This window comes from Amblyomma americanum, chromosome 8 (genome assembly GCF_052857255.1).
Source record: "Amblyomma americanum isolate KBUSLIRL-KWMA chromosome 8, ASM5285725v1, whole genome shotgun sequence".
Lineage (NCBI taxonomy): Eukaryota > Metazoa > Arthropoda > Arachnida > Ixodida > Ixodidae > Amblyomma > Amblyomma americanum.
In genome coordinates, this window is record NC_135504.1 from 126,777,732 (window position 1) to 126,801,645 (window position 23,914).

Sequence of the window (23,914 nt, forward strand, 5' to 3'; positions counted from 1 at the left end):
ATGATAGAAGAGGAAAACATCCCATTTCCGTTTCAAGAAACGGGGTGGAGCGAAGATTTTTCGCGTTGTAGCGTGAGAAACGAGCACGTGTGGCAGTACCTGCACTCCGCTACCTCAACTGTTCGCCAGGCTCACCGCGGCTGGTCCTTCAAGGAGGAAGGTTACGTAAAAAAACTTGAAGGTCAACCTTGAAACAGCTGACGATGAACTAGGTCTGATGAGAGCGGCGTGCGCACTTTCTATGAAGACCGGTGTTTACGTGACAACGGCATGGTTCGTCGTTGGTACGGGCCACATCGTTGGAGCGCACTGCGATTGTGTTGCTGGGTGAGATATTTTGTTTATAAACGTGTGTCTCTCTAGTGCGGAACGCCGAATGACTAAATGAAAATGTGCATGAATGTGCGCCTATGCGCGAGCGAGTTTAACAGTATAATGGGGTGCAGTTCTAACGCGCACAGATGTTTATGTTTACGCTTTATTTATAAGGCAGGAGTTATTGCTAACTTCGTACAGCACCTTTTGCCGCTGGGCACACTTTACTGGTTAGTAAACGACCCGTTGTACTATCTCGTATACTGCTCGTGCTGATACTGCCCGTTGCGCGCTAACGGGCCGCAGGAGAGAATGCGCGGATGTACGCGAGGTTGCGCCGTTGCGCTCTACCGTGCTCCCGCGGTTCAGATAGCAGAGCTTGACATTGTAGCATCTATGGTCAGTGTTCATACTAGTATATCTCATGCGATGTTTACCCAATACGCGCGTGCGTTGATGGCAAAACTCTTCTGGAACGACCGCGCTGTGTGCACTTGGCAGCAAGCACGAAATATAGCAGGAGCACCAGTTTCGAAACATGCTGGATGCGCGCATTACTGGCCTCATCAACGGCTTCGTCTTTTGCGCCTTGTATCTTGTCGCGGCATTTATTACGTGCAAGTCTCGGTGTTGCAAAACGCGTGCTTAATTTAGATAGAAACGCGTTGCAGTTACATGGCTGGCCTGAGATTTTGTGCGCAACAGTGAATATTGCGTTTATTTGCTCTTGTAGACTCAGCGAGACCTGCCAACATGTGGCAGGGCTGCTGTTCAGTGCTGGTGAGAGGGGAGAAGATGCACCGTCTTGCACGGGTGTACTTTGCAAGTGGATAGTCCCTGCTGAAGGTATAGCACCCATTGCACCTACTCACATCTCCAATAATGCTACGTTGCCGTTCTTGCTGTACACTAAGAGCCTTGTGTTTCAACTAGGTTCGTAGCTATAAAATTCTTAGTGCATGCATATTATGATCACGATAAATATCAATGGCACAAGGGCAGCTTGGCTGAACTGTGCACATAAACTGGTTAACTCAATGTAGGGTCGAAGACCAGTTTTAGATGCATTTCACCTCGGAGAAACTAAGCACCAGAAAAGGGGGGGGGGTAACTTGGTCTCATTCATGCACGAATGGCAACATCGGAGATTGAACCCCAAGGTGTTCCGTATATAAGGTGGATGCTGAAACCAATAGACCACTGCTACAAAGCACATTGTTTCATGAGTTCACATGTCATTGTTTCCTTCACAAAATGTACAACTGCACAGTTGCATGATTATTTATACAGTCATGGCAATTTATTCAACAGTGTTACATTGTTTACTCAATAAAAAACAGCGGACACAATAAACTCAAGTTTCTCATGTATTGAACAGCCATGTTTATAATTAATTTGGTTGCACAACTGAAGCAGCCTATTTTTCCTTCATTTGCAGCAAAAAAGGGAGCTCCAAGGAAGCCCTTGGTCGAAATCAAATTCCAAAAGTACTGTGTCAACAAGCCTCCACGTGGGAAGCGGAAGCGCGATTATGACCCCTGCCCCATTACACCACTCCCTACTCCCCACGACATTGAGTCACTCAGAAAAAAACTAGCATCCGCCTGTCCAGACCTGCAAGCGCTCCGGTACTTGCGTCCCACCGATAAAGCCAAGACAAGGCCACCATGCAACAAAAAGGCTATAGAAGACAGCGACGACCTCTGGAGCGAGCCTTCAGCGACTGAGGTGCAGTCATATATGAAGACACTCAAGCCACTAAGCCGAGAAGAGAGGCATGATATATGCGAAGAAACGGTCGGCCAAGCTGCCAACAAGAAGTGGCATGCAGCTCGGGTTGGCTGGCTAACAGCATCACTCTTTAAAAGGATCTGCCGTTGTACCAAGCCAGATGGTTTACTAAAGGGACTACTGTACCCTTGTAATAGAGCCACGTCTGAAGCGATTGCATATGGCAGAGAGCACGAGGCAGATGCTGTAGAAGCCTATGTAAAGCTGCAGCACGCTAAAGATTTGAGTGTAGCAGTGCAGGAAACTGGCCTTCATGTCCATAACCAGTACCCCTTCATAGCTGCCTCACCAGACAGGATTGTTGTTTTAGATGGAGAAGGCGTACTTGAGGTTAAATGCCCCTTCTCCAAAAAAGGTATGGCATGCGAAGAAGCCTGCCTAGACAAAAACTTCTGCTGCAGGCTAACTGAAGACGGTGTGGAGCTGAAGCGGGACCATGCCTATTTTTACCAAATTCAAGGCCAGATGGCAGTTACGGGCCATAACTGGTGCGACCTTGTCATCTGGACCGAGGGAGACACGCCAGAAGACCCGCCATACCTCTATGTAGAGAGAATACAGTTCAATGAATTCTGGAATCGGGAGCTACTGCCAGGACTCCTGCACTTCAGCGAGCATGCACTGATACCAGAGATTCTGACAAGGAGAGTCAAAAGGCTTGGACGGCTGTACACGTCCGGCACGTATGTGTCACACAGCAAATTCAGACAGGGGTGTTACGTGTGCACACCTCTTGGAGGTCTGCGCATAAAAATAAAGAAATTAAACTAGCACACCAGACTACCTATCATCATTCTCATCTAGAGCACAAGAATATCATCTTGTGTTTTTTTATTTTTCAGTCTCAAGAGTTGCAATATAGAACTGTCAAAATGTCTCCTCAAAATCGTGGCACAAGCGTATGTCCAAGCATACTTTTCGAACTCGAGCCTTCACTCCAGCCTTCATTTTCAACTGTTCTGACCTTTTTACGTTTTCTGCTAACCTGGAAACTTCTAAGTTAAACTTTCCTCTGCCCTCATACCGATGGGAACGGCAGTTAGCAGTACGAAGAGTACTTCAGGTCTTCGTCCGGCGACACGTTGCCGGTTGGGGCAGCAGTTCCAACTTCTTAAAGCAAAACTTATTTATTAAAGACGTGATTGAAATACAAGGTGGTGATGACAAGGCAGTTTAAAGAAAAGGCTGGTAAAGAAAGGCTATTTAAAAAAGGCTGTTAAAAACGGCCGAGCTTGAGACTCGGCGCGCTCCTCCCAAGTCGTCGTTTTCCGCGGGTTTTAACCCCTTCGATAATTGGGCGGAGCTTGAGTAATCTAGCTCTCGCCCAATTTGGACCAATAGCAAAGCAAATGCATCGTATGTACTAGTGGGCGGGGCCCAGGGCCCGCCCCGGGCATGATCGCTCCTGGTAACAGGTGCGGGGGGGGGGGGGGGGGCATTGGCCCCGTGGGCTGTCGCGAGCCCAGTGGAATGCGCAGCTCTCACCCTAAGCGGGCGTCACGCCTCGACGTACATTCCTCGATTCCCCCCCCCCCCCCCTCCCCGGGCATGATCGCTCCTGGTAACAGGTGCGGGGGGGGGGGGGGGGGCATTGTCCCCGTGGGCTGTCCCGAGCCCAGTGGAATGCGCAGCTCGCTGCATGCGCATTCGATCCACCGGTTGCCACGCGTCGGGACAGAAAGGATTAGTGCCGCCTTTCACCCTAAGCGCGGGCGTCACGCCTCGACGTACATTCCTCGATTCCCCCCCTTCCCCGGGCATGATCGCTCCTGGTAACAGGTGCGGGGGGGGGGGGGGGGGGGTCCCATCGGCCTTGTGGGCTTCCACTTAACACCTCCCCACCAAGAATGTTGGAGGGACACTTGCTGTACAAACAACATACCGAAGCCCACAATAGCACAACAAAAAAATCCGGCCTTCAACAACATACAAAATGCGCGAAAGCAAAAGGGTCCGGGCCCCCACTGGCCGCTATACCAGCACAAAAAAAAATAGCCTTCTGCATCCTACTAACAATTGAAAGAAAAAACATGCTAGGGAAGATACCTTCAGGCATGCGGACGCAAGCACAATTCTTAGTTAACACATTTCAAGTACAGGACGACAAGCAGAAATGAAATCCTCTCATAAAAGCATTACAAAAAATTCACACGCAACAACATGGAACTGCATACCGAATGCAGAAAACATACAATAACTCCAGCTCTCATGCATATACACCGCAACCCGATCCAAATGAGGGCAATACAGACATTGTGACGCGGCGCTATTCGCCAGACATGGATTATATGTCCTCAGAAAGGAAAACAGTTCGCAAAGGACAGAATAAGCCCACTGGCATGAGCCTGTCCAACCATCTTCAGTGTCTTTTGTGCTCATGTTCCCCCACTCTCACCCCCTGCCTCGTTGTGTGCTCGAGCCACAAGTACATCTTTACACCTATCGCCACCCGGCAGAGTGAGTTAAGGCTGGGATCTTTAGGCGTTTGTCTTTATCCACCAGGATCGAACACGTGGCCCGATGGCATAAAACTGGAGATTACTTGATGCAGCGTGCACCATTCTGGCATTTGTCCTGCTCTCCGGTTGCATTGCTCATCTTCTACCTCGGTGGAGCCGCCGACAGTCTGCGCATATGGGGCGCAAGCTTCCGCGAACGGCTCTAAATGCTCATATCGAGAGAGCCTTTTAGAATGTGGCATGGTCGGCTCATTGCATTCATCATCACCGGCCTCTAGGTTTGCGACCCGCCAGTTGCCCAGACCCGTAATGAGATCGCAGCATGGGTCGCGGTTCGCCGCTGTAAGCGGCATTGTAACTTTGCTTCTCTCAGGGTGTGGAGCAATTTTACCATCGTCGCTGATGGGACTCCACTCATCTTCCGCCCAACTTATCGCCGCGTTAGACGAGTTTTCCGGCTCCAAACAGTCGTGACTACCCAGCTGTGGGGCTGGCTTCTCCAACGCAGCTGTGAATGATGCGCATGCTGTTTGCACGCACACGCCGCTTTCGCCAAACGCTGTCTGGCCTACTGGCGCTTCTACTGGCAACAACGTGTCACACTGGGCAACCCGTCCGGCAAGGCAGTCCGTGCCGTTTCGCTCATCAGCGCCATTAGCCTTACTATGCACATGCTCGGCTGCTTCGCAATATTCGGCCTGCATGGTCTGATCGCTGGTCGAATTTTTCCCGCGCACGTGCGCAGAGCCCACCTCCGCTCTAGGGATCAAGGGGTGTTGGTGTGTGTCAACACCCGTGGTTGACTGCACAACGTGCGGCTCCTCGACTCTACTGATCGCTGCACCGTCTGGAGGAACCTGATTCTTCTCCTGACTGTCCTCAATAGGCACCGAATGAATGCCGCTATCCTCTTTAATCGCCGCATCGATCAGCGTTTGATCAGCGTCGTTTGCGATGATAGTGCATGACTGTGTCTGTGCCGTCTTCAGCGGTACACGCGCCGCTCTCCGTGAGCGTTCCTCCTCCTCAATTCTCTTCCTCTCCTGCCGGAGCTTCTCTTCGGCTACCGCTAACTGGCGCTTGAGCTCTTGGATAATAGTGTCGCCTCGCTCCTTTTCCATGGCCCGCTCGGCCTCTGACATTTCTGCGCGCTCAGAGCCATACTCGTAGTCGTATCCACCTACCCAGCCTATTGTGACCATTGTGCCTTGTTTAAGTCTAACCCCGCGGCTCAAGCACTCCCGAGGCAAGTAAAGTGAGAATGGGGAAACTCACTCCGTTGTCGGGCGGTCGGTCATGGTACTTGTTTCGTTGCAGCAGCAAGTCACGTCCTGAGGCGCAGAAGGGTGGCCGGAATCTGTAGCTTGAAGCAGGCCCTTCACGTCGTCCCGGCCTTCAAAGTCGCCAGCCGCGGGTGCCGCAGAAGTCGCCAGCCGCAGGCGCCGAAGAAGTCGCCGCGCTTCGCTCCGTCGGTCTCGCCTCACTGGCCCCTCAGCCTTGCCTCCGAGGCCTCGCCTGGACTTTGGTCCCCGGGGCTTCTCCCCAAGATTTTGTGCTCCGTCAATCTTCAGGAAGGTACTGCCTCCAACCGCTCTGCAGGAAGCCGCTCAGACGATCCTGGTCACGGCACCAGTTAAACTTTCCTCTGCCCTCCTACCGATGGGAACGGCAGTTAGCAGTACGAAGAGTACTTCAGGTCTTCGTCCGGCGACACGTTGCCGGTTGGGGCAGCAGTTCCAACTTCTTAAAGCAAAACTTATTTATTAAAGACGTGATTGAAATACAAGGTGGTGATGACAAGGCAGTTTAAAGAAAAGGCTGGTAAAGAAAGGCTATTTAAAAAAGGCTGTTAAAAACGGCCGAGCTTGAGACTCGGCGCGCTCCTCCCAAGTCGTCGTTTTCCGCGGGTTTTAACCCCTTCGATAATTGGGCGGAGCTTGAGTAATCTAGCTCTCGCCCAATTTGGACCAATAGCAAAGCAAATGCATCGTATACGTACTAGTGGGCGGAGCCCAGGGCCCGCCCCGGGCATGATCGCTCCTGGTAACAGGTGCGGGGGGGGGGGGGGCATTGGCCCCGTGGGCTGTCGCGAGCCCAGTGGAATGCGCAGCTCTCACCCTAAGCGCGGGCGTCACGCCTCGACGTACATTCCTCGATTCCCCCCCTTCCCCGGGCATGATCGCTCCTAGTAACAGGTGCGGGGGGGGGGGTCCCATCGGCCTTGTGGGCTTCCACTTAACATTCTAGCTGTAAAATATTGGGTAGTTCACTTTATTTCAATGTTTGTGACGCATCTAATTATTCTGAACTTCCTACTGTACTGACTCCCCACATGTTTTGGTCTAAGTGGAGACCAGCAGTTTTGTAAATAATTAACAAAACTTAATGTTTTGAGCACTTTATATGCGTGTTTTGATGAAAAAAGCTGGCAGGTTAATGCGGCAGTGTTAAGGAGCTCGTGTCGCACTAACAGCCGGTGTCAGGTTTGCAACACGATAACTTCCAAATAAAAAAGAAATTGTGGAGATACGAGGAATCGAATCCAGGTCTTTCAGAGTGTGAGGCGAGCACGCACAGAACACTACGTAGGCTCATTGGTTCGAACTGAATAAAAGGGGACGTAGTGAATGCGTTGTGGTCTGACTTCGTGAAAAGTCTTTGTGCACTGGTGCATACATAAGTAATTCCCTGGCAGCGCTGCAACATGCTGTCGCATTCCACAATTAAAGGCTAAGCTTAGGCGTCCTACAATTTTTTTGTTTCCAAATATAGTCGGGAACAGTGTAGCAAAGGTAGACTGCTTGTTACATTACATTTTAAGACTGAAAGTATGGTATGTGTTGTTTGAAGCGGCGTATAGCTGCGAGATGTATTAAAAAGCTTGAGATTAATTTCAACAGCATAGGGGTTCTCGAACGTAACGTCATGCAGCACAACGGTGATTACAGTATGCGTATAAATGCAAGGTAGATTGGAAAAAAATTTAACCGTAACGGTTTCCCCGGTTATATCAATTTCAGCCAAACTGGCAGAAAGCACGCTGCATTCCAACAGCAGACAAATTTCTATTGTTGCATCACCTGCAGCTACCAAAGCATTGTTCCCTAACTTTGTCAGATCAGTGGTAGAGAGAGGGCAGGCAGAAAGCTTCTTGACACTCGCAAGGTCAACAACCGAGGGGAAATCTTCAGGGTGCTTGCCAACGTTTCGACAAGAGGAGGCAAGTCGTCATGTCGAAACTTTGGTAAGCAGCCCGAGGCTTCAACCTCCCTTGTTCCTTTGTCAGCTCTAGCCGATTATATCCTTCATATTTCAAAATGCCCTCCTTCAGCAAACAGACAACTCGTGCCCATATCAATCTGTCTCTCTTATCAATGGTAGCCTGAAATTGCTTAAGAGGCAGCAAACTTCAAAACCTGCTCAGCGATATCAATCACTGAGATTGGAAAGGGCCTGTATAATATATGAAATCCTTTGACTCTTGAAATGGCTCTTTCAACGTGCACTCTTGCAGAAGCAATGCGCCTAGTTTCATCTACTGCTTTTGCAGGCATCTGTTTTTGGTGTGACTCGCGAAATGGAGGCCGATAAACTTTTATGCCTGGTGGCAAGTATGGGAACGTAAAGCCTTTGTCCACCATTATAGCGTCATCTGCATCCAGCTTGTCAAGAACGCCACTGGCTTCCAGAATAGCTTTATCGGAGTTAGAACCCCCCCCCCCCCCCCCCCATAGACGCGACACATGTGAGATGTACCCATCTGGTGTACAGCCAATAAGCACCTTATAGGTGTTGTAGTGTTTGTAGGGAAAGTTTGGCGTTTTGCATTCATTGCTGAGGGCCGCTGTATTCTCACCTCCGTGGCATCAAGGACAAGACGAGTGTCGGGAAAATCGTGGAAGGAGTTAGGTAGGTGGGGTCCTATATCTTCTCGAGTTGGGAAGGTTGTCAGGTGCCTAAGTTCTCGTTGTAAAAAGTTGATCCACGTGGAGAAAGTGCGGCTAACTTGACTTTCAGATATCAGGAAATTCCGAGCCAGTCCTTGGCCTTGCATACCTGTCCTGAGCCGTACTAACACCATCAAAAACTCATTGCCCAAATAACTTTGTTTTAGATTGCCCCGGGGGTCATCCTTCTGCTTCTTATCAGAGCCCCAGTACATCATTTCCCTAGCACGCGGTGCAAAGTATTCTAGTAAAGTGTGAAAAACTTCGACATTTGGCAGCCCAGTATAATACATGCACTTCTTCGGAGTGTCAAGCATACTCAAGGAGAGAAAACTTTATATGGCTGCATCCAGCCGCATCTCGAGCTTCGCATTTTCATTCTGCAATCGGAGAATCAGCTTCTGTGACTCTCCTATTGTCTGCTCCAAGTCTTTCAACCCTGTTAAGTGCGCAGACTTTACAACAGCAATCTGGCCAGGTGTGCTCCTTGATACCTGCAAGCAGCACACACAAAAAAAAAGAGCGCACATAAAGCACTTTAGAGCTTCCTCTGCAAGCACACTAGAACACACTCTCTAACAAAAGAGCTCTATAATTAATCTCTAGTTGATGAGTTACTCGCAGCAGAAGCAGGCCATCTGCAACAAGCAGCCGCAGCGTTCGCACCATGGTGTGAGCAAAAGCTCAGAAAAGCATTTCAATCTGCAAAGCCCGTGCAAACTCACCATTTTCAGGCTGCTGCAACTCTACTGCGTCCTCCTGAGCCGTTGTGACGTCCCGAGAACTTGTGGCCACGTCAGGATTTTCTGCGAGCAAGACAATGGCTAGCACTCAGAACCTGGAAAAACCTGGGTGGCTTCTCGGTCCAGCACAGACCCACAAGAACAGCAACGGCTGATCAAACATGTGCAAACTCACGATTTGCAGGTAACTGTAGTGACACTGAGTCCTCATCTACTCTGTTATCCTGTGCCGCTATTGTGTGCATGTCATGATTCCCTGCAAACAACAACAGCTGGCACTCAGAAGCTGGAGAAACCCTTCGTGCATAACATTGACTGTGCTATGTGAGTATACTGCAGCAGAAGCAAGGCCAGGTGCAACAAGTAGCTACAGTGTTCAGAAAACAATATCGGCAAAAGCTTAGAGCATTACAGTCTGCAAAGCAATGAAAGCTCACCATTAGCAGGCTGCTGAAACTCTGCCATATCATCAGGAGCAGCTACACGTCTTTTTGCTGCACGCGCTGGCGTTTCAAGTTCCCCTACAACCATGAAACAGCGGTTATGCAGTAAACATACTGCTCAATACAAGCAATGAGGGTGAGACATTTACAGCAGCCACATATTGTAGGTCAGAGAAATACAGTGAAAATATTTTCAATGAAGGCATTGCATTGGCGTTCACAATTTTGAAAATGTCCAACTTCGTAATCTAAAAGCACTTCATAAACGCGGGTATCATTGGCAATATTTATCGACTGGGTAATAAATCTACACGCGGTATTTGCACGGCTTTCGCCGTTCGGGTTCTCTAAACCACGCAACAGGTGACGGCCTCACTACGCTAGCCACTGCAAATCACAACGACAAGCGTTTACAGACTCATCCCACTGACGATGAAAGCGACCACAAAATAAGAGACGCGAACAGTGCAATACATGTGCTCCCCAGTTCTGCGTTGGTACTTCTAGACCCCGCGAGAAATCAACAGAAAAAGTAGCGCTTACCTTTATGTCGTTTCAGCCATCGGCTATGACGAAGCACAGCAGCATCACCGGGACTCCTAACGTAGTTGAACACACTTGGAACGAAGTCAGGATGGTTCTCGAATTTTGACGGCCGTCCTGCATTGAACGTTGTTTCTAATCGTACAAACCTATACAAAAGCGTTTAAAAGTGCCGTACCTGTTATAAAATGCGAGCTGCAGATCCGAGAATGTTCGTTCGGCTCCCATGGCGAGCCATCTGCATTCTTTCTTCTCACAGCCGTTATCCACGCCGCTCTCGTTTCGGCGCGTAGCCTCGCGGACGGGAACCTGTAGAACTTCGTGCTTCCTTTCTCAATGGAGTAATTCGTGCAACCGTCGGCCACGCAGTGGGCTGGCATTTTTATACACGCGGCAAAAGCGAGGCAAGGAGCTCACATTAGTCGCCGCACTACAGCGTAGGACTGCACGGCCGGCTCGTGTTTTCCAACCAAAACCAAATCGTCTATAGAGGGCGCTGGCTGCGCCGTCGCCGCGCATGCGCAGAAACTTTTCCGCAAATGGTCCAACCAATACCAAAGTCAGGTCAGCCTCCAGTGTCTCTCTCGGCCCTTCGCCCAAGTTCCCTTACGCCTACCATGTGCAAGCTTTATGAAAACATTCTAGCCGCACGCTTGTCGTGGTGGCTGGAATCCCATGATTGTTACCCAGATTCCCAATTGGTTTCCGCCCACAAATTGGAACGGAGGACGGCCTTGCTACATTGGCTGCTGACATGCTTGACCACTCTCCGCAGAGTCACCTTGTACGAACCGTAATCGCTACAGACATAACAAAGGCATATGATAACATCCTTCACTCTGCCATTCTTGGCTCCCTTCAAACTCTTGGTCTCCCTCACCGGTTCCTCCTCTCCGTTCACGCCTTTTTAGCAAATCGAACCTTCAGCGTGCGTGTCCACGGAAATCCCTTTGGTAGCTTCACTTCCAATAGAGGAGTGCCGCAGGGCTCCGTTCTCGTCCCCACATTAATTAATGCGGCTTTAATTCCTATCGTTCGAGCCCTAGAGACCATCTCTTCTATCCGCATGCTTGCGTATGCCGATGATATAACCTTGTGGCGCTGTCATCCAGATGCGGCTATTCATCAGTCGGTCCTTCAGCACGCGCCGGATGTATTGACATCTCGCCTCCCACCTCCGGGTCTAACACTCTCTCCTACTAAATCATGTTTCATTCGCATTGGAAATAAAGCCGACTTACGGAAAGCTCCCCCTTCAAATTTTACGGTACATAATTCTCTGATTCCTCAGGAAGAAACTGTTCGTATTCTTGGTCTTCTCCTCCATACATCTGGGACTGGCACCCCGTGGCTGACAGCCACCCGTAAATCGGCTCACGCTACTCTAGGTCTGATTCGTCCCATAGCTATGCGCTCTAGTGGCGCACGTGCTCATACAGCATGCACGTCAGCTTGTGCGCTCTATCCTTCAGCCACGGATAGTATATCAGGCACAATTTCAACGTCTCATCCGCAGACAGTGGGACTCATTGAAGCTATCAATCGTGAGGCTATGCGCGTCATAACATATCTGCCTCGTTCAACACCCATACCTGTGCTACAGGAGTTCGCCCAACTTAATACACTCGGTGAACTCATCGACCAACGGGTGGCAAATAGAGCTCTAAAACAGTCTCTCCAACTTCATCGTTTAAAGACACTTCCTACGTGGTCATATTGCCAGCTCACTGACAATCGCCCCACTGTTTCCCCGTCGGTATCAGCAGTGTATCTGCCTGAAGGGTGCATATTATTCACGGATGCATCACATTCTGCAGAGAGGGGAGTTACTGCTGTGTATAGTCCATCTCATCCGCATCTCAACTCTCGCGCGACGTATACTACGGATACTTGCACTCCCCTGGCATTGGAACTTCAAGCCATTTATAATGCCATTGCTTCCCTTCCGCTCGTTCAAACATTCAATACAGTTCACATTTACACCGACTCCCACGCCGCCCTTAAACAGCTTAAGGCTGTGCGACGGTCATTCCAGATTTCACAATCAATTCATGTGCTCTGCGCAAGGTATCCATGTCCTGTGCGCATACACTGGATTCGCGGCCATGCCCAGGATCCACATAACAATCAAACGGATGCTATGACTCATCTTCATACATCAGACGATCCGCCACCTTCCACTCTTTCCCCAGATCCGTTTCTGTCCCATGTTTCCGATTCCGAAGTTCGGCGCCAGCGAACACGCGCTCTAACTGCCCTTTTTAAACTGCCGTTTGCTCACCTGCCTTTTTATGTCGATCCCATCTTGAATAAATCAATTAATAAACGTCGAACAGCGAGCCCTCAAGTCATTCCACCCGAAACCAAAGATCTTCCTCAGGTATGTCGACGACTGCTTCGCTGTCATCAAAAAATGTGTCTCAAAATTTCCTTCGTCATTTAAACTCCGTAGAACCTGACATTCAGTTCACGCTAGAGGTGGAACAAGAAAACTCCCTGCCGTTTTTGGACGTCCTCGTGTCCCGAAACGACAATACCCTTCAATTCTCCGTATACCGCAAACCAACCCACTCAGGCCGGTATCTCCACTTCTCTTCGAACCACCCGACAGTCCATAAAGCATCAGTGGTGAAGACGCTGTTCAGAAGAATTGAGACACACTGCAGCACAGAATTTGACAGAAAAAAAAGAACAACGCACGATATTCAAAGAACTCATCATGAACGGCTACCCAAAAGACTTTATTCAAAAAACCATTCGACGTCAAAAACACAACATTCGTCAAGAAATCAACGCACAAAGACCAACGCCACCACCAAAATACGTCACTTTACCTTATGTCGAAGGTGTCAGCGAAACCATCGCCCGAATCCTGAAAAAATCGGGTCTCCAGGTTGCGCACAAGCCCACGAACACTGTTGTGCTTTGCCTACCTGTTCCCAAAGACCGGCCGCCGAGAGAAAGAGCCCAAGGCATTGTCTACCAAATTCCATGCGCCGACTGCCACGCAAGCTACATCGGCGAAACCAAAAATTTCAAAGAAAGAATTCGGCAACATAAGAACGACGTCCGCAAATTCGCAAGAGAGCGCAATCCAGTAGCCGAACATTCCGAGAACTCCGACCATAGAATCAACTTTGAAGAGACCCGCATCCTCGGAACTGAAACAAATTACCACAAGAGGCTCCTTCTGGAATCCTGGCATATCCAAACCACCCCGAACAAGATCAACCGCACAAAAGGAAACCTGCCCCCAGTATATGCCCAAGGACTTCGCTCTTCAACGCAACGAAAAAAAGTCGTCATTCAGCATGTCCCTGCAGTGCACCAGCGTGACTAACTGCCTAAAACCCGTCCCCCTCCCCAGCGCCTTGCGCGACACAGCTGTCCTTTTGTTCACCCCCCCCCCCCCCCCCTCCATACTTAAAAGACGCTAGCTACTGCCCTCAGTCACCCCTGATGAAGGAGCCGAGTCGGCTTCGAAACGTTGGGTTTAAGGGCCGTTGTACGATCGTTTCGGAGCGCCTTCCGCCTCGTCCGCTTCGGGAGCGGTCCGCCAGTTTTCGGCCGCCAGGCGGACGTGAGGCGGAAAGGTGTTGTACGATCACTTTGGCGCTTGCGAGCGAGGCAGATGGTCCCAGCATGCCGATTGGCGCGCCGGGCATATCCGTCTGTCCAATAGCCTTCTCCGGCTGGTGGCAACCTAGCCGGCGCGAGCGCACCGCCAGCATCGCTCCACGCGCCGAAACGGGCTCCCGCATCCCAAGGGGCAGATCGGTATGCGCCCGACTACCTTCTCCCTTGCCTCCTTTCCCGCCCCCCTCTCCAAACCCCGATATCCCTGCACACTGCGCTCCCCCCCCCCCCCCTTCCCTACCTACTTCCCGTACGAGCGACCCCCCCCCCCCCCCCCAAATAATAACCTCTTTTCGTGGTCACGTGGTACTTTTTTCCGTTCCTCGGCGACCTGCACCTAGGCCTAGTAGGCTGCGCTTCGGCATCGCCATGGTGTGCGTGTTGAAGTTCTTGCTTTTGTCGGCGGCTCTCGTCAGCGATCCTTGTGTAGAGATTTTGCGCACTACGAGACGAAAAATGCAATGCTCTGGTTTCAGGCATGCACGTTAGGCAGAAACAGAACTTTGTTCCAGTGCAAAGTGGAGAATCTGTGAATGCTAATGACCACAACCATTTCAGCCGATCCAAGCAAAAAAGAAATGGGTTCAATTTATATCTGGTGTCAGCCTCAACTGATCCAGAGTTGCGTCAATACTGCAGGGCTCGCAGGAATGAGTGCAGACTGGTATTGCAAAGCCAACCGCCACGCAACAGTGCATAGCACATTTCAAGGCATTAAAAAAGCCTTGTAACTGTTGTTTGATAACATGTGCAGGAATAGTGCTGTCATGACCATGAAACAGATGGGATCGGATAAGTGTTGCAGGCAACTTATATAAGTGAGGAATGTTCAATTATGAATTTACTGATGAGCAAATAAATTTCTGCTCGTGGAAAATGCGAGGAGGGCTAAGAAAATCCCGGAACATACTACATTGCCGACACAAGTTCTTGCAGGCCAACCAGGGTTATCATCACCCTGCAGGCAAATAATCGTGTTCATAGGCAGTCACAAACAAATGAAGGCAGCATATGAACATGCAAATGTGCATGGATTACATCTCTTGAAGGCTTCGATAATGCCTCATCAAATAAACTAATGCAGCTGATAGCATTAAGCGCTGCTGCTCAACAACTGCTCGGCACTGACAAAATCATGTTGGCAAACAGGCCTCCAACAAAAGCATAGAGACAGCTTAATTCACTTTGGTACCTTTGTTTGACGTGTGGCACACACACACACACACATACAAAATGACGGTGCCCCCGAACTGACATTTGCACTGCGCACCGATTTTTTTTCACACAGGCTACATAATGCCGCTGGCACACTGTCTCAACCTGCGCACCCATGATCATAAAACGTACCACTGTATCGTGCACCAAGACGCACAAGACTGGCGACGCTGCTGTTGTCGCAGCAGAAAACACTGCGACGGCCGTGCAGCCAAGATCGTGTCAAGTCGCACACGCAGCAGTTTGCTATGTAGCAGAAACAACGTCGTGGGCTCGCCTCGGTCACGATCACTGCAGCCATCGCAACGGAAGCGACCAGCTGCACAGCTCCAAGTTCATTTCAACATTCGGAAAACGGCGGGCGTCGCGAGTTTTTCGCAGATGAACATATCGCTGATTTGACGGGAAAGCACTCGCACCGACCATAATCACTTTCACTACGCGGACACTTGTCGCTATGCTGTGAAACTTGCGCACGCACAGGAAAATAACTCGCAGCAGAAATTCAAAACGCTTGCCACAACCACAAACAGCTCGAAATAAACACTTCGTGACACCGCCATTGCACAGGTCTTGCGTCGGTTTGCAGAGCCGCAGCAGGAATTACAAACGCATGCAAAAACTAAAAACCGCTCGAAATAAACACTTCGTGACACCGCCACTGCACAGGTTTGCATCGGTTTGAAGAGGCGCTCTGTCAACTCCGTCAACGTAGATGATTACAGAATTCAACTAGTGGAACTATCGCTCGCCACTGCTGAACGCGGCGAAGTTTGCAGTCGCTCTGAACACTGGTAATATCAAGATGTGTACAATATGATATGCTTCGCGACATCGCTGCCACTGCCCAGGCCGCGCTCCCCAGTTCAGTCGACGGATGGCCATCTTGCCCCGGCAGGCCGGGGCAGAGCAGAACCGAGGCGGAGGGAGGAGGGGCTCGGACGTCACTGACGTCACGGGAAAAGCAGCCAATAGCTGCAATCCGGTCCCCGGCCGGATGCGCTCGTCCGCCAGAAAGTTGAAGTTCACCAACTTTCCATCCGTTCGCCGAACGAGGCGGATCCGCCAGCTCCGCTCGCGAAACGGACGAGGCGGAAGGCGCTCCGAAACGATCGTACAACGGCCCTAAGTTAACATTTTTGGTTGGAGATGTGCAGCTTACTAAGTCTTCAAACCCAACCAGACAGGTAAATCTGTCAAAATGTTTAGTTTTCAATAAATCAGTTTGTTCGCCAAGAAGTTGGAATTGCTACCCCAACCGGCAACGTGTCGCCAGACGAGCGGACGAAGACCGCTAATCCCTTCGTACTGCTAACCGCCGTGTATCGATCATCGGCCGGCGTGCCATCACCATTCCCCGCTCGCGACGAGCAACCGACCAGCCCGAACCGGCCATCCCATCAGGAGGGCAAGAACTTAACATCCTGCACAACACTTACCGAAACTAGCAGAGATTGGAATAATTTGCCTGCATCACTAGCAAGCATACTTGGGACTGACAACTTTAGAATACTATTACAAAGCTTTTTTAATAAATTATTGCACATGCATTTTAATTACTATTGCTATATCAGACACTTTGAGGAAAATGTTTTCTTTTTGTACCTTGACTTCACAAAAAAAACAATTTTCCACGAAGTGTCCGATATAGCGAGAATAATTAAAATGCATGCGCAATAAATTATTAAACAAAGCTTTGTAATGCTTTCCCTTTGAACTTGTGGATGCTTTTGTGGATTGTGCATTTTATATTTTCTGTTTATTTTATTTTCTGTCCTTTGTCTGGCCCCCTCCCCCCTTTTCCCAGCCTTTCTCATTGGCTGAAACGTACGCTACTTACGCCCCAAGCTTCAGCCAATAACGAAGAGTGAACGCGGGGCGTGGCGTCACTTCGGCCAATGGTGTAGGGCGGGGAATTTAAAAATATCATGGAATCGGTTGCAGATTAGCTAGAATTTGCATCTGTCCATATGTCAGACCTTTCGTTTGTAACCACTTCTTTCTCCTGTAGCCTGCAGGCACGCTTGTGGCAGTTTGCCTTAAGCTAGTAGCCGAGTTTACTATTATGCCATCCTATATATATGTGACGTTGAGCTGAAACGTTACAACACAGTGTTATTTTTTCGTTCCGGCCCACGGTAATAATTAAATGTTCATGTTCTTACAATTTGGTTTTGCTAAAGTTCCTGAAACATTAAAAGAAACATTGGAATAACCTTGACCTAACCTTAATTAAGCATGTAAACAACAGAAATGCAACTTTTTCTAAAGCGGTAAAGTAACCTTGAAAGCGCAGGCCCGCTTGTATGTGCTTGTGTGTGTGGTTCGTGTGGCTCAGGCCACGACGGATGAGAGACAGCTCCGAACGGCGTGTCGGGATTTGGGGCGGGCAGCCGGCGCCTGGAAGATGGCGAAGGGCCCAAGCAGTGGGGCGACACGGCCAAAGAGAGGCGGCACCTACGGGGGTGTCACGGGTGGTGGTAAAACTTTAGTGTATGCGCTGAGGCGGGCTTTAGAGGAGAGTGGAGGTTTTCTCCGCTCCCTTGCCTGGGTGGTGGTCCTCATTCCGGGACACATTTGGCGGTAGCCGCTGCCCGCGCTCTCTGAGGCAGAGGCCGTCTGGGACTCCAGGTCCAAACAGTCGGACAAGGTTGCCTCCCAGCCCTCTCTCGTTGGCTGATTTACTCTTTTTATTTCTGGATTTTTCTGGCAGGCCCATACCATGTGATGCGCGTCTGCACACATCTCACAAAACTTACGGTATCTCCAAAAACTCGGTCTGAGTGTTTTAGAATCGCTGGGCTTAGAAATGACCCCGACTGCAGTCTTCTGAGGTGTCGTTCCAATGTTCTATCCAGGCCCTTGGCGGGCTGTGGGAACGGACGTCTGCCTACTGAGGCGCAGATATGCTGTAATGTCCGCATATGTGGTAAGCGGATTCGGTACAGGAGTCCCGACAGGGTCTGGGATTTCAGTGCAACTCCGGGTGTGTGTGACATCGCGGGCCAAGTGTAGTCGTTCCTGCGGGCCACGGAACCTACCGTATGCGCCACAGAGCTACCGGCAGGTTGGCACCGGAGATACGGCTGGCAACCGAAGGGAGACAAACGGTGGCGCCACCTGAGAGGAGCGTCATCCAATAGAAGCGTTTGCGGGTCGGTGGGCTGGAAACGCCGATTGGTCGGTGGGATGCGTGTCTGCGTGACGTTAGGTCCGTTCGATTCGCCTGCACTCCCTGCACCAGTTCTGTAAAGTTCCGCAGCGGTGCCGTGGCGGTGCTGCAAGCGTGCAGCGCCAGTTCCAGCAGTTCAAGTGCTGCCTACTTCCAAAACGAATGGTCGAGTGCAGGCCTAGTCGTCTGCTAGCCTTGGCGTCGCCAACAAATTGCAGCCAGCAGCGTGGCGCCCAAATCAACGGCCTCCAACATACCGAACCGCGTGAAGATTTTTCAAACAGCACATTGCAGCGAAGTGTTGCCATGAATCAGCCTCGATGCAACCTCGCGGCAGCTAAGCGAAACGCACGTGTGTACTTTTGCTGAACACGACTGATCAAGGTGTGCGCGCGCCGACTTGCATGTTAAGCGGTTGTTGCAACAATGTGCACCATGCGCTGTATGCACATGTTTACTTTTTAGTTAACATAATCGGCTTCGAGTACTAATATAACTTTATTAGTAGAAAGGAAAGACGCTTGTTACGGGTCCGTAGAGAGCACGATGGTCGAGAGACGCAAGGTGCCGGCGAGGGCCGCCGTCCCCACTTCCGTCGCCGCCTTCTCGGGTTGCCACTCACGTTCCATGAGAGTCGGCGGGCCCGTGTGAGGCACTGTCATCATCGACGAGTGGAATAATTTGAGTATATCCGCCGTTTATCGCAAAGCGCAAGCCATTGTCGCGCAAGCGGTCGTCTGTTTCCATGGCGGCTGCAGCTGCACCATTTCGGCACAGACCATTGAGGAGGTGCAGAGTTTTCCTGCACTTTCCTGAACTAGACCTGCACAACGTCTGCACTTTTTTGAAACGAATGGTGTCGTGCAACGGCGCCATCTTGCACCGCTGAAACGAATGGCGAAGTGCAGCACCGCGAGAACCAGTTCACATAGTGCAGGCGAATCGAACGGACCTGTTTTTTCGCTTCGCCCTCGTTCTCAACCGGATGTGGGGTCGCCGCGCCTCTCTCGGCCTGTCCCTAGAGTGCCTAGGGAATCGCTAGGGCCGGCCGGCCGGCCGGCCGCTGGGCGTGCGTGGTCTGCGGGCATTCTCTTCGTGAGCGTAGGCGGTGACGCGCGCGTTTCGGGAGCTGTCCAGGTATGGCTTTTTTTGCGTGGTGCGCTCGTCGGCGCAGCCAGCTGAAATTTCTGTACAGTTCTTGCTTCCACAACATTGCGACGACCCCCAAAAGGCGCTGACCCGCGAGAAATCGCCAGCGACATAAAGGTACGCATTTCATCTCAAATTTCGCTTCATGAAGTGCTGTACCGCTTACCTACATGCCTTGCGCATTCCAGGACCTCGTTTTCCTGCTGCAGGAGCACGTAGTGCTGGTGTTCAAAATTTTTGCAACTCCATTACGACGACCCACATAAGGTGCGGTTTGAGGACCGCCGGCGTCGCCATCTGAACTGCCGTCTGACAGCCATGATGAAGCGCTTGTTGGGCGTGCACGTTCTCAATCACGAGGTAAGGGTTGAAGAACGTTTTCGCAAGTTTTCTCGTGCAGAACTCGCCAAATTGCGTCGCTTGTAACGTAACTTTTTTTGCAGCATCGTTTCCTGGATGCTTCTGGCGAGCCGATGCTGTCCTTATTTGCCGCGGACCGATACCACGTGGCGAGACGCCAGGGCATCGACCCCAGTGCGCCTTTGTTCCTTTGCAGTGGCAAGTCCAGGGTAAAAGTGGCCACGATAATTCTGCCACTACAATCTGCCCTTTAGGATCGCTATCAGCTGTAACGGTAAGTCCAGAAGTTCCGACTCGCGCATTGTGGAAATCGCGCCTGGCCTAAGTGTCTAGCATTCACCCAGTGCAGTGCAGCTTGGTTTAATTCCTTAGAGACTTCTCGCGCTTTGTCGAAATCGACGGCAGCCATGAAAATTTACATATTAGACCTGGCTACAGCATTATCCCAGCGCAGCGCGACTTTGTTTCTTTGCGTCGGCAAGCGTTAGAAGCGCGCGCCGTCTCGCGCTTTGTCCAAGTCGGCTCTAAAACTCGCGCTAGGCCTCGCTGCCTGGTTGACAAAGTGCACGGCTTTGTTCCTTTCAATGGCAAGCCTCTGTCACGACAGTCGGCGGCCTTAATTTTTATGATCGCTGTCAGCTTCAACAGCAAGTCCAAGAAAAGTTATGACAATCGCGCGGTGTGGAAATCGGCGGTGGAGACAAAAAACTCGTGCTTGTAGCTGCAGACTTACCCAGCTCCAGTGCGCCTTTGTTTATTTCCGTAGCGACTACCCGCGCTTTGTAGAAATCGACGCCAGCCGAGAAATTTTACATATTAGACCTCGCTACAGCATTAGCGCAGAGCGCCTTCGTTTCTTTGCGTTCTAACTTGTTTGCTCGTTACTTTTGTTCTTTTCAGTCGTTTCCTGAATCTGTCCAAAGAGCCGGGGTAGGTGGATGATTGTTCGCCGTCAGTGGAACCACATGGCGATCGCACTGCATACAGCACGACTTTGGTCCATGTGTTTTTTAAATAAAAACATCAGATGTCGAAGGTCGTGCCCGAGGATTGCTTCGACAGCTGGGGCAAAACCATGGGGACCGCACACGCTGTGTCGTCGCTGCCAAGTGAAGAGGCACAAAACGGCTGTCAACCTTAATAAAGGCCCTTCTCGGGGCCGCCTCAGTGTTTCCTGGCAGATCACACGCTTTCCACCCTGTGCACGTGTTCTCATTTCCAATTAAATAGGTCCTTCAAACCCTGCAGAAGGCTTGAATTAGGAACTGCTAATATCAAGATGGTACTTGAGAAACAATAGCGGCTACAATAACAAAGATGAAGAGGGGCTGGAGTTACACGCAAATAAAAAAGGTTAGAGGTACCCAGATAAGCTGAAATGGTTTTGGGCGGGAGTTCTAGTTATTCTATATAGGACTCAAATAATGCATATTCAGCGTTTATCAAGGTTTTTGTAGAAATATACAAAGAACATTAAGCAGTCTAAACAAATAAGAGAACCATGGATGACGCCAGAGCTCAGAAGAATGATGAAGAGCAAAAACAAGTACCATGTCTTTTTAAATAATCGCTCTCTTGAAACTCTTATTAAAAAAAAAACAAGAAATAATCTAAATGCTGAGCTTAAGCGTGCTAAGACTGTGTATCATCAAAAACTGTTCTCTGATGTTAGAATGAAAAATTCAGACACTGTGGAAAGTTGTAGATAACTTGTTACGTCGCAATACGAAAAATGCGCCAGCTCAACGAATAATCTATAAGGGCTCTGAATTATCCGGTCAAGCTCTTGCTGGCCATTTAAACAGCAATTTTTTAACCACCCATTTACCTATGATGCATCTACCTGAAGTTCCTTCATCTTGTAGCCCTTTCGAAAGCCTTTTCCTTGAGCCCACCAATGAGACAAAGCCTTAGATGTTGACAATATTCAGATAAAACCTGTCAAATATGTACTATCATATATTGCACCTGTGCTTGCATACATCTTCAATTTGTTAATTGAAACGGGAGTTTACCCGGAATAAATGAAGAAAGCAAGAGTGACAGTTGTGTTTAAAGGGGGAGATAAAGATGTAGTGTCCAATTATAGACCAATATCTGTGATTCCAGTCTTTTCAAAGGGCTTGGAAAAAGTAATCTTTTCCCGTGTAGTGAACTTTTTTAATGCAAAACAAATCCTGTCTGATGCTCAATTTGGCTTCCGAAGGGGAAAGTCGAGGGAAACGGCTTTGTTATCACTTAAGGAATGTATCGTGCAAAACACTGAAGCAGGTATTCTCACTGTCGGACTCTTCATTGATTTCAGTAAGGGTTTCGATTACCTAAACCATCAAATTTTAACTCATAAACTTTCTCAAAACGGGTTCGTGGAACACCTTTAGACCTCATGAAATCATACCTGAAAAATCGAAAACAATCTGTCTATATCCACAACCATCAGTCTTCTTTTTTGACGGTACGAAATGGTGTGCCTCAAAGCAGCATTCTGGGCCCGATGCTTTTTAACATCTATATAAATGACATTGGTCATACTTATGACAAAGCGAAATTTATTATATACGCCGATGATAGCAGTTTACTAATCCCTGGTCACGACATAAACAAGTTAATTGAAGAGTGCAACGTAATCCTTACGAAACTAGAGAACTGGTCCTCTTCTAATTGCCTACAAATAAACCCTACAAAGACAAAGGTAATGATTTTCCGTGCAAGGAACAAGCCAGTCGAACTACAACGCACTCCTAAATACACAGGTCAAGAAATTCAAATTGTAGGCAGCCACAAAATCCTTGATGTTACTTTCTCGTCGCATCTCAGGTGGGATCGACATGTGGAAAATATTTGCAAAAAGCTCTCTTCAGTAGCAGGTGTTCTAACACGATGTCGATGGCTCCTTCCCACTCACGTGAAAGTTCAAATTTATCATGCTCTTTTCGGTTCCGTAACTCTGTTTGGGCAACACCACAAAAACAAATGTGATAAAAATACAGGTTCTGCAGAAGAAAATGATCCGCTACATTGCAAATCTTCCTTATCTCTCTCTCCAACGCAAACTGCTTTTAGAAATTATAACATCATTCGTTTTGAACATATATATGTTTTTCGCATTTTGAGGTTCTTTTACCATTCTTCTCCTGCTTATAGAGATTTCTTAATACATACTACACATTTAAGGACCGCTTCGAATCGACTCTACACCTGAAATACCGATCTCTGGTATAATCCATATTTTCGAATTAATTATAAACTACAAACGCTTGAACACAATTTACCGACCACTCTTAATAAGCACAAAGATTTGGATAGTGTTAAACCAAGCGAGTTAAAAATGTATTTTGTTAATATATAGCCAGGTTGCATTTAATGTTCCTTTGTTGTCTGCCGGTGCCATGTATGCCTATTGAGTGTTTCTTTTCTCTTTATTTTTCTCGGGTCTTCTCTTTGTTTTCATGCGTCTGTAAACTATTGTTAGTGAACATACATGCTCAATGTTTTCATTGCAGTTCAAAAAATTGAACAAAAAAAGTAAAAAAAAATAAAGGTAGGGGTGTGGGGAGCAGACAGGGACAAGATTGGGGGAGGAAGCAAAAAATATAAAGAAAAGAAAAAAGGGGTGGGAACTATTATAGTCAGGAAGGACGGGGTAAAAAAAAGGAGATGGCGAAACGAGAGAAAGGGAGAGGAAGACGGTGCGGGGGACATGGGCGGCGCGGCAACCACAGGCGTACGAAAGCAAAACGTGCAAACAAGACACAAACAAAATTCACAAACACAAAGATGGGCGCCGCTGCAGATGCGTGACCAAAGAGGGGCCGCTGCGCAAATGACACTGGCAGCGACGAACAGGCCAAACCAGGCGCCTTTTGGGGGGTCTCACTAATTTCCGGTGAGCAGAGGGCTAGAACGTTAAGGAAGGAGTGGGCTACGTTAACGAGCACATGTGTAAGAACTTACTCAGGGGGTCTGGGTGTCACTGAACGGTGCACCCCTCTCCCTGGGCGGGTCGTTGAACCGACTTCGTCGGGAATACTTGGTTGTAGTGGAGGAGGGCTGGGCTAGCTGTGTACAAAGATTTCAAATTGTCGGAAAAAAGTAACGAAAGAACGTCAAAGCTTATTAATACTGCACGAGGCAGGATAGT

The 23,914-nt window shown here is 49.3% G+C and overlaps 1 long non-coding RNA gene and 2 pseudogenes across 1 annotated transcript; 2 read left to right on the forward strand and 1 right to left on the reverse strand.

Annotated features, from left to right (window-relative positions):
• Window positions 1–2,877, forward strand: LOC144102751 (uncharacterized; annotated as a pseudogene).
• Window positions 2,878–7,774: 4,897 nt separating this feature from the next.
• On the reverse strand, window positions 7,775–10,621 carry LOC144102752 (uncharacterized; annotated as a pseudogene).
• Window positions 10,622–19,634: 9,013 nt separating this feature from the next.
• On the forward strand, window positions 19,635–21,042 carry LOC144100689 (uncharacterized). Its single transcript, XR_013307801.1, has 3 exons — window positions 19,635–19,773; window positions 19,857–20,047; window positions 20,674–21,042. It is a non-coding gene; the product is annotated as an uncharacterized LOC144100689 (long non-coding RNA).
• The last annotated feature ends 2,872 nt before the right edge of the window (window positions 21,043–23,914 follow it).